Source organism: Mytilus galloprovincialis, chromosome 4 (genome assembly GCF_965363235.1).
Source record: "Mytilus galloprovincialis chromosome 4, xbMytGall1.hap1.1, whole genome shotgun sequence".
NCBI classification, from domain to species: Eukaryota; Metazoa; Mollusca; class Bivalvia; order Mytilida; family Mytilidae; genus Mytilus; species Mytilus galloprovincialis.
In genome coordinates, this window is record NC_134841.1 from 99,502,125 (window position 1) to 99,513,766 (window position 11,642).

Genomic DNA, 11,642 nt, shown 5'->3' on the forward strand with positions numbered 1-11,642 from the left:
CTGCATTGTGGGAAGACATGTCCAAAAACCGAGAACTGAAAATTGTTTTCTCTTTTATGTTATAACTGCACTTTGTTTTCCTATATTTGATAATTCATATTCATAATTGATGGTTTTCCTTTTTACTAAACACAGTGTAAATCAGGAGTAGAAAAGCTGTTGGATCCAGTGGCGGATCCAGAGGGGGACTTACAAACGCCCCCCCCCCCTTTCCCCTTTGCTCGGACTTTTTTTTTTTTTTAAAATGATTAAATAGCCTAGACTTCGTGAATTTTGCCATTTACCGTGTCTTTGATTTTCATGCGACAATTCTTTACTTATAAAGATTTTTCTCGCTGGTATTTACTTATCATGATTCGCTATAATGTCATATGGTGGAGCTGAGACTACTATAACTCTGTTATAGTAGTCTCAGGGTGGAGTTGACGAGTGGGTCGAAAAAAACGTCACTCAGTCATTTAGCCTGGAATTCAAATTACAGTAACACATTGCTTAAGCTGAGACTGACAATCATGACACCTTCAAAGCGACACAGGATTAATCATGTGTAACCCCAAACACCCCAGCCTATTCTAAAATAACATACAGTTAACTCTCGTTGTATCAAACTCAATTGACTCGAAATTTCGAATGAGTCGAAGTTTTCACGTGGTGTAAAATGACATATATGTAGAAATATTTTAAGTCTAAGGTAAGAACCATTTGATTTGAGGGGGCAGTCTGAGATATATGAGTGAACAAAATCTGACTCTGATTTTTGCTATTAGAAACGAAAATTTCCAACAGAATCATTTAGCTTAACTTAACATGATGAATAAAAAGCGGGCGTATTCACGGTCTTTTTTTTTGGGGGGGGGTCGGAGGTTTGAATGTCTGACCTGAATGCATGTTTCACCGAACTGATATATTGACTTTTTTCTCAAGGCCAGACTGCAACCTGCCTGCCATGTGGGTGAGGCCTTTATGTCTCCTTTTGTCGACCGTTGTTCATTAATTCGTTGTCATTTCAGACTCATTCGTAGCCTTTTGTTGATTTGGAACCCCTCACTTCCCTTCATTTTGTTTGGTGAAACATATCAACCAAACATTTGAATAAAATTGAATGTTCGTCTGTTTTAACTCGTGTCGGTCGTTTTGTATTCCATCGAATAGCCCTGCGTATATTTTGTTTGCAACAAGAAATCTAACGAGGTTGTGCTAACTTAACATACAACAAACGAGAATTGTCCAGGTCTATTTATTACTGACAAGTCTCACATCAAATATATCAGTACATAGCTTTGAATCCATACTATCATTTTATGATAGACAGTTAATAGGGGGAATCTGAGACTACTATAGTCTCAGGGAGAATAAAGCATCAAAAATGTCCTACCCTTACACTTTACATCAACTATAAAATATACATGCCCCACGTCAGAAACCGTTTAAAAAGTGTATTTTACACTTATTTTATGTTTTTTTAGGCTAAAAACAGGTCCCAAAATTTTTAAAACTTCACCCCCTTTCCAAAATCCTGGATCCGCCCCTGGGATCTGTATAACTCTGAGAATTGTGCCATGTACAGTTTTATGTATAAATTGTTGGAATCAGTCTTTAAAGAAATATAGTAACATGGTGATACGTTAGTTTTATTTATACATTCAGAAAGTTTTTATTATAAATACAGTCTTGCTAAAACAATAGTCAATATTGCTTCAATGTCAACAGGGATTTCTCCAAATCTCAACTCTATACATCAATATTGTTGGACATGTTCATGTTCAGGACAAGGCTGAAATTGATATATCGGCATGAACACGAACTCCCTTTAGTTGAATCACATGTATTCTGGGTACATTCTAAAAAGACTTGTAAAACAGTATTTGCTTTGCATCATATGTGTAATGCATCATAAAGCTTTTTGAAACATGTTTGTTGTTTAAATTTGTTGAAGAAAGAATTTAATAACAGTTATAATTAACTTTTGGAAGAACCTAGCACTCATTCTCAGGAAATTGAATCCAATACTTGATTTGTTGTCCCTGTAGATATGTGAAGCCTTGTCTGTTTATGTTTTATGAAAATCCAGGAAGTTTTCTCGCTAAAACTAACACAATTACTACGTAGAAGAATATAAAAATTACTCCAGCCTTACACTAAAACGTATTATTACGAGTACAACGAATGTCTCTGGTGGAATATGTACAGATATTTTTTTATTGAGTAGTCGACTTTAGAAGCTTGCAAACATGTACTTTTGTTGCCTTTTCCGATCTATCAAACTTTTAGCCAATACATATTTATGCCATTTTTGTGGATTTTTTCATAAAATAAAACCTACCCAGTTTTGAATTTATATGTCACAATTTCTTTGACCATATACGTTACCAACTTTTAATTAGACTCTAGATTTATATACAGGTCCATTGAAAGTATAATTATGTTGCTTTTGACGTGTTAGTCCATATGATAGTTGTAACCAAAACAAAATGAATGTGTACCTTTAATGGTTTAGAAAATTGATAAGCTATTGAACTAGGAAATGGCCCGTTTGTACGTTAATTTCTAACAGATACGTTTCTATGGATTCATTTGCATAAACATTACCCACTTGCACGGGATCTATTTAACTGCATAAATATGTTTTTACATATTTGATGTTAATTTTCAACAGTGAAAAATGTCCTGTTATTAGAAACATATTAGAAATACTCGGGACCAATAATTATTTGTTAAACAGATACCAACAGATACGTTACTATGTTTCGATTAACGATGAAATGTCGATATGATTTCAAGTCAAAATTCAAACATATGAGCTATCTGCCTTAATACATTTTAGTTTTGTTTATTCATAGAAGTAATATTTAAAATTAGAAGTAATATTCAAATATTACTTCCATGATCAGTTCAACAAGTGATCACCTGCAATTTGCGAAGACATATGGAGGAACAAAGTAAATTTTAGTAATCAGTGTACTGATTTTAATATTTTAATATATTTTTCGCTTATATATTAATTTAGATATTTTATCACATAGATACGAATTAGACATTTAAATTTTGTAAGTACAGGAACTACAGGATAAACATAATGTTAAAGTACTTTTTAGTATTGTAATTGATGGTGCAAACAGTAACATATTTGTTTTCTATGGCAACGTATTTGTTTTAGATACGTTACATTGTATATCCTATTGTTTCATTCAAGTTTGAAGCGTTACACTCACTTCTTTGATTTCAAATATTATATAATATTTAAAGTTAATTTCTAATTAATAGATCTAGAACCGATATAACAGAGTTTTCAATATTAAAATTGTCTTCTCAACAGATACGTGATCTGTTCATTTCCAAGTTGAAAAATAAAAGATAAAATTTGTAAACATTTACAAGAGCAGCTGTTGATAAATGATATTTTAACAAGTCTTGATACATATTTTATCAAGAACAACAAATTGTCATGTTTTTTGTCTTCATAGTTATATTAAATCAAGATATGGATTGAAGAACAATACACTAATTTTTCAGAGTCTTTCACCCAGATTTATGACTATTAATGGCATCTTGGGTACCTCTAGAATAGTTTTGGGGGAAAATAATTAGGCAATGACACTTTGTGTAAAAAAAATCGTTTGCAAAGGAAATAAAACATGACTGTTATTATACATATAACGTATATGTTATGTTGAAAACAGTGACTCATAGTCTCAGTGACCACGAAATTAGTTTCACAGTAAGAGCCAAGATCAACCGCTTTGGATTGGAATCTTTCAAATCATATATGTACAAATCATTTGAGCATTATTAAGTGTTGGTTTACACAAATTTATTTTCCAAGTATAATTTTGGCGAAATGGTCAGAATCAGTGCTAGGAATCCCCGCATGATTTTTGAATGCAAAATTCTAATTTTAATGGAAATGTTATATTTATATATATAATATAGCCATATATAAGGATTTGTAACAGTATATATAGTAAGACTTACTATGCAAATCCTTGATATAACAAGATATGAGTGAAGAATATTGTTGTTCGATTCAGATGTCATGTTTTCCGAGGCATCACCAGATCAGCTCAGTATAGATGATTACAGAAAGCTAGGAGGTGGTACTTTGACGGGACCTCCAAGTTTGTACGAAATCCGTTTACCCAGCTGTTCACAACGGCATGCGTTCCTACAGACAGAATAGTCCATAAAACAACTGCCGTTGGTGTTTGCCCGTAAAAGGAAAAGAGACTAAAAGCGTGTAAGGAAATTAAAGCATACAAATGTTTACTTTCCAACGCATGCTTGCAAATCTATGATTTATTGAATATTGTCAAAACGTAGGTGATTTTTTTTTAGTTTGTTGTAATTATTACTTTTTTGGTCATACAATTTTTTCAGTATCTCATCAACTTTTACAATTTTTCTTACTTTTTTTATTGATCTATTTATTTGATTTGATCGAATTACTTTTTGTTATGTAAAATATCTGTTCTCAACAAACTTCCGCTAATGCATATATAAGAACAATACAAAAAAGTGTGGCCGAATAGACTTAGGCCGAAACTACTGTGGTTGAACTGATAGTGTGGCCGAAACGACCTGTGGAATAGCGAAACGTCTCGAAAGCCTGAAAGGGGTATATCACCTGTCAAATTCATGTTCATGAATTGTACCCAAGTTCTTATATTTGATAGAAATCGTGTTTTCATGATCTTTTGAGAGCTATTGGAGCTATCATGCATGACACAAGTTCGACACATTACTCCATGCACGCATGATGTACATCTATCAATAGCAAGACATATAAGGAATGGTAAAACTCAATGACGACGCTTCTCTGCCAATTTTGTATCTCCGAGTAGTGCGATATGAGTGGGATTTGTATATTAAGATCTTACCATACAAATCCTTGGGTATGAGTACATTACCATTATCATCTCAGACCAAGACACAGAAAGTGAAAAATTTATGTTGCCTTTTCCGATAGCACATGTTCCATTGTCAGGAAGACAGAAAAGAATAAGAATGTGTCAATAACACATGGATACCCAACTCGTATGACCCTTTTCTATGTTCAGTGGAACGTGAAATTGGTCTCGGAACTCTAATTTGGCATTAAAATTAGAAACATCATATCATAGGGAATATGTGTATTAAGTTTCAAGTTGATTGGACTTCAACTTATAAAAAATTCCTTGACCAACAACTTTAACGTGAAGCGGGACAGATGGACGAATGGACGCATGCACAGACCAAAAACATAATGTTCATAAATGGGACATAAAAAGTTATTCAGACATGTAGTATCGATACAAATATAAGAATTATTAACCACGATTGAAAACAATATTCAATCAAGGGGAGACTATTTAAAAAGGAATTCCGACATGACATCTACTGCTATATCAGAACAGCTCCACAATGGTGCTTGCACAATCAAGCCTTAACGTATAACATGCTTAAGCATCCCAAAATTAAAAAAAAAGTTGAAAACGAGTCAGAATCCACTGGAGTAAAATAAAATAAAAAAAAAAAATCAGGTACTTTTTTTCAAATTATAGAAAGGTCGTCGGATGGAATATCACATGATTCACCAGTAGTCTCTGAAAACAAATCTTTATATAAACCTGATATTCGCCAGCTTCATATAACAAACAGATAATAAAAACCTAAAGGTTATTTAAGAATTTATTCTATCGTGCAATCAGATACTCATTTGCAAAGATTCTGTGGGTTTTGCATTTCTATGTCGCTGGCTGAACCGTGTTGTATTTTTTTGTTTGTAGGTAGGTAGATTAATGCAACGATATTTTTATATAGGAATTTTACAGCAACGATATGTTCTTTTCTATTAGGAAGTGAGTACAGTGGTTTAAGTATTAGGAGCTCTGAAGGAAGAGTTAGATAACTGGCGAAACATTGATCATTGGTCAGGTTGTTCGAAATGGAGACTTTATTTTGACAAGAAGGTCGAATTGTCAGCGAATGTATCTGGTTATAGGAATATTGCTCTGGTACTGCAAAGTGAGGAGAAACTTGTGGGTATCTTAAAGTCTGATACTGACACAAGATCAATCGAGTAAAAGGATTGAGGGAGACTCTGTTGAATCCATGTGTTGACCTACCTGCTGACTGATAAAATGAAAGCAATAAGGTCATGGAATAGTCAGGGCGGTAAATGTTAGGACAAAAATGGTATTATGAAATGAATACTAGTATTTAGATTTCAGGGCCGTAACTACATTGAGGCAAATGAGGCAAATGCCTCATGTTTTAAATTTCAAAAAAAAAAAAAACTAAAACAAAAGATTGTCTTCATATCAATTGTTTTCACTGAAAGTGTCTTGCAAGAAGCAATTTCTCTGCACTCTCTGATGTCGCCCCTGCATATTTTTCGTAATCCATGTCTATTTTACTTGTTCGTTTTCAGAGTTGATGGTCTTTTGTTTGAACTTCTGTGTCCCGGGTTTGTCTTTTGTTCATTTATTGTCCTACTTAATGACTAGTCTGAGTGTTGATTTTAATTTGTAAACGTGTCACACTGTGTAATGTTGCATGTCCACTAATTTCCATGCATTATGCGAGAAAGTATTTTTAGAATATACGATGCTACTGGACACAGAAAAAAGTGGTCGTTTCTGCATGGAGAATTGGACTTGATATCAAAGAATACGAAACTGCCTTTCTTGTATATAAAACCATACCCAATTTTTCTTAGTATAGAGGGCAAAATTAGATATTTTCTGTAGGTGAGATATGCACAGAAGTAATAGATATGTATTATAAATATAGAAAATTGAATATCTAACTTAATCAACAACAAAAAAAAATTAGAAAAAATAACTGTATCATATACCCAAGCGCCTGTGGATAAAACAAGATAGCTGACATGGTTTAAATTAAAGTAAAACCACCAATTTCCCGGTATCAAATCATTTGTCGAAAAAAAACATCAATGTATTGCCATATATATGACCTTTTACATTCAAGGGTTAAATTTCCATTAAGTCGTGTTCAGACCCTTTAACAGAAAAAAAAAGGAATATGAAGTACACGTGCACGGGAGCTATTCGCACACAATGTCAATGTATAAAGCAAAAAATACAAATGATCAATGGTCAAAGTTAATTTTTATTCCTGTTCCTCATCTTGATAGTTGCTGGAGGGTCTTCAATAATGAAATAATCATAAATACCGTAAAACAAGGTCGATATGGTCCCTAGTGTCGACATGAGCAATACTAGTATTTAACGTATATTACTGCACTTATGACTGTCACTATATTTGAATCTAGTCATAAAAAATCAGCACAATACAAGACAAGAACAGACAGACAGACGGACAGATCCGGTATTAATGATTATGTGAATTACGATTTTTGCTTTATTCTACATATCGGTCTTTTAGTGTTTTGAATTTCCCTAAAACTTTAAAGTGAATCTATGTTTTTGCTTTGAGACCAGAATATTGTCGCAAAAATAGCTAAAAATGATTTGCGTTTCTAGGTAAGAAAGAGTCCGGGAAACGCTCAGAATGCACAATTTTGCGTTATTTTTCTCACAGCTTCTGAGCTTCAGAGCTTAAGCGGCCCAAGACCCCTCGCAAAAATATATTTTGCCTCAGTATTAAAAGGGGCTAGTTACGGCCCTGGATTTGTAGCAATTTTAAAATTGATCTGCATTGATTTGATTCTACTTTTGATCACTTTTATTCCATCTTGTCAGAATGTCGCATTTTCCTGGTCATTTGACCTGTTGATACAATTTGTAATGCTTTTTTGTTATTTAATGTTAACTTATTTAGTGTTATATCTCGTCTCTCTATTTTTAATATATACCAGCTTTAATAAGTTTTTGGTATGACTATAAATTTTCACTTCTGTTCTCGTACTATGTCTATATTAATTTTTCGTTCTCCATTACTGTATACCTTACAACAAATTATTTTCGTTTACCTGTATACATTATTCTATTTGGCGGCATTTTGATCAAGGTTGTGGTTGTCTTTCTGAAATTGTTCAACATGTCACCCCTTATTTTATTGATTTTGTATTTACATTGACATTGTGTGTCATAGATTAAATTTATTCGTTCAGTGTGTGTTCACTCGTTTTAATGTGTCTTTTGGTATAGTTAAGCCATTTTAATTGATATTTCATAGTTTGTCGTTTTTATGTTGTGATGTTACACTATTGTTTGGTTTTACAATAGTAATTTTGGGGCCCCCTTATTGCTTACTGTTTGATGTGAACCAAGGCTCCTTGTTGAAGATCGTACTTTGACCTATTATGGTTTACTTTTTACAAATTGTGACTTGGGTAGAGAGTTGTCTAATTTGCACTCATATCACATCTTCTTATATATAATATATATATACATGTGGTATGTTTTTGTAATTTTGTTAGGAGTTAAATATAGTATGCAATGTTGCAGATGGTATTAACTGATAATTACTAGTATATAGACTGGCATGCTTAACAGGGGAAGATGCGAGTTCGTTGGATAGAAAAGCATAATCTTCATCTTGTTCGAAGGGAAGGAAAAGTCAAGAAACATTTGTTGAATATCCTCGTAAATTTAATTGTTCAAGGTTGCCTTTTTAATTTGCACACTTACATGAAATTGTTTGGGTCAAAAGGATAAAATTGAGTGCTCATTTACCAGGCGCTTATCCTCTTATACTGTTCAGGATCTAACTCAGCAACTGATAAACATCTTTTCAAACATTTTAGGAAAACCATCATCTGCTTATGTGATTAATAAAGAATTTTTCAAATTGTAAAGGATGAACAGTCATGATCTATAATGAAGCTAGACCAATAGATATAAAGTAATATGATTATTTTTTTTTCATTGCAGAGAATTTAAAACTAATGGTTTATCAGTAAAGATTGGCTAAAATTGCAATCATTTGCCGGTGATAGTACACATGATCTTTCTATGGCAGTGTCACAAGAGGGGCCCGGAAGGAATTAAGTTATTGTTCTGATTTAGTTTTGCAGCATATATTTGAGAAAACCTTAAGGGGGAATATAAATCATAGTTATTCAGCAATTTATGAGCACTTGAGATAATATGAATCACTTTTAGTTTTTTTAATTAGGGTGAAGCAGTTTCAGATCAGGTTGTGCCATTACGAAGGCATTGTTTTGTTGGGTTTTAAAAATGTAGATCTGTTAGACACGTTGGATTTTCTCGCTGTGTTGAAGACCCTTGGGGGGCTTTATGCCGTTTTCTGCTTTTTGGTCGGGTTGTCTCTTTGACACATTCCCTATTTCCATTCTCAATTTTATTTCCCCAAACATAACATTATCAATGTTAAATGAGGTCATAGTCCGATGAGCCCCTTTTAGAAAAGGTGCACACCTTAAAATCATAGCATATACCAAGTATAGTTATCCATTACATTTGCTTATAGTATTTGAGAAAGACATAATTACAAATAATGAACATTAACTTATGAACCATAGAGATTAAGTTTGTGACACAAAATGAATATGGTCAAAGAAGTAAAAAAATTGAAATTCGACATTTACCTATTATGGTCCATTATCCAAAATCTTATAAGTACATTTCTATTATCAGCATATCAATTTTAAAGAATTCAATTTTCGATGAAATTAATTTACTGATTTCACAATTTTTTGCTCAAAGGAAAATAACTCAAAATAAAAACAAATCCTATAATAACTAGACTGAAAGGTCTACAACTCAACATTGAACAAAGAGAAAAACTAAATTCATGAAACTAACTCGCATTCAAAAACGTCAGTTTTCATACAAACAGACAGAAGATGAGAAGGCAGATCTTAAAACATTCTGCCATAAGTCAGATTTTCTCTTGTTGTTTTCAAAAGAGGGACGAAAGATACATGAGGGACAGTCAAACTCATAGATTGAAAATAAACGGACTAAGTCATGGCTAACAATGAAACAGACAAACAATAGTAAACATGACACAACATAAAAAACTAAAGAATAAGCAACACGAACCCCACCAAAAACTAGGGGTGATCTCAGGTGCTCCGGAAGGGCAAGCAGATCCTGCTCCACATTTGGCACCTGTTATTACAAATCCGGTAGGTCACATTCATGAATAGGAAGGGGATTGTCATGACGTGAGGAACAAATCTGATATCATCTGTAAAATTGTTATTCCATAACGGTCAAACAACTAGTGATGGCGTCCATAAAATTTACGATGGGATGGTTTCAACTTCACCATTTGGAACTCTTTGAATATCGTATCAATTGGGAGATATATACCCCGTATGCAGGAATTTGCTACTTAGAAATGGAAAGTTCACAATTGGCTGAAACAATCTCTTTTTTCGTAAAATTTTGTTTTCAACCGACCCTCATTGCCAATTTCTAAATGTAAGTCAAGATATGAGGCCGACTTAACTGTACATGTATCTGTTGTATCCTTTATCTCTAGTTCAATGGGATAGATGCGTTCAACATCGTCACCAAATTCTTATTTATTTAGTGAGAGAACATCATCTATATCATGTATATAGCGGAAAGTAAAGTTAAAGGATATTGCTAACTTCTTATCTTTCTTTCAAAGAAGTTCCTGTATGAAAACAGTCTCATAATAATAGAGAAACAAGTCGGCACAATTGGTTCCCATTGGAATACTGGTAGTCTTGAAAAATATGTCCTCCAAACGTAACAAATATGTTGTCAATCAAACATCTTGATAATGAGTCATCCGACAAGACTTCAAAAAATGTTGTACAAACGTCTAGACTATAAAATTTTGATAGTAAAATAAGATAACAAGCATTCTGAGAGTTTGCATGGCAATACATAGTCCGTCCCTACCAGTTGAAAATAAATTTTATTGGAACATCCACCTTCAGACGACGCGATACCAATATACGACCAAATTTAAAAAAAATTTTGAGGTCGAATTAAAGTGCGGAAAACTAATTTGTCCGACTGACAGACAGAGTGCAACCTTAAGTCCTCTTTAGTAGGGGACAAATAAACAGTTGACACCGATTTTTGACTGTCGGTAGCTAGAAAACAAGTTCATGATGAGAGACTCGTCAAACATTTAGACATTACAAGACCTTGTACAAGACACTTACATATGCATTAAACTAAAGAGAAAAGCATGTATACTTCAGATTTTTTATTTAATTTTTTTTTTTGCAATTTTATTGTTTGACATAAAAAATAATACTTTTCAACAAAAAACATATTTGTTCACATAAATATAACAATACTCTCACAATCAGGTACATGATCATTATTGTTAATCTCAGATACATAATTAGTCCAACCTAATCAATCCTAGTAGCACATTTGGCATTTCAAAATTTAATGGAACCCCAGAATTGTATGCTGAGGCCTAATATAGGGTAGACAGTTAACTTTGTTGTTTTGTTTCTATTCCTGGAATGTTATAAATAAATCACAAATACCTGAAATCTAAGGGAGATAACCCATGGTATTTTACAGGCAAGACAAGACAGTCAGTAAAACTTTAGACATTCAATTTAGAAAGTACAGACTACATTTTGTAACAATGATATGTAAAAATCTTTTTTTTTTGTGTACTAAAGAATGATTTGTCAATTAAACACTGTTTTTCATGGGCAGTTATTACAACATTGTACTTCAAACATACATGTATTTTTTGGGGAATGCATTGTAGGT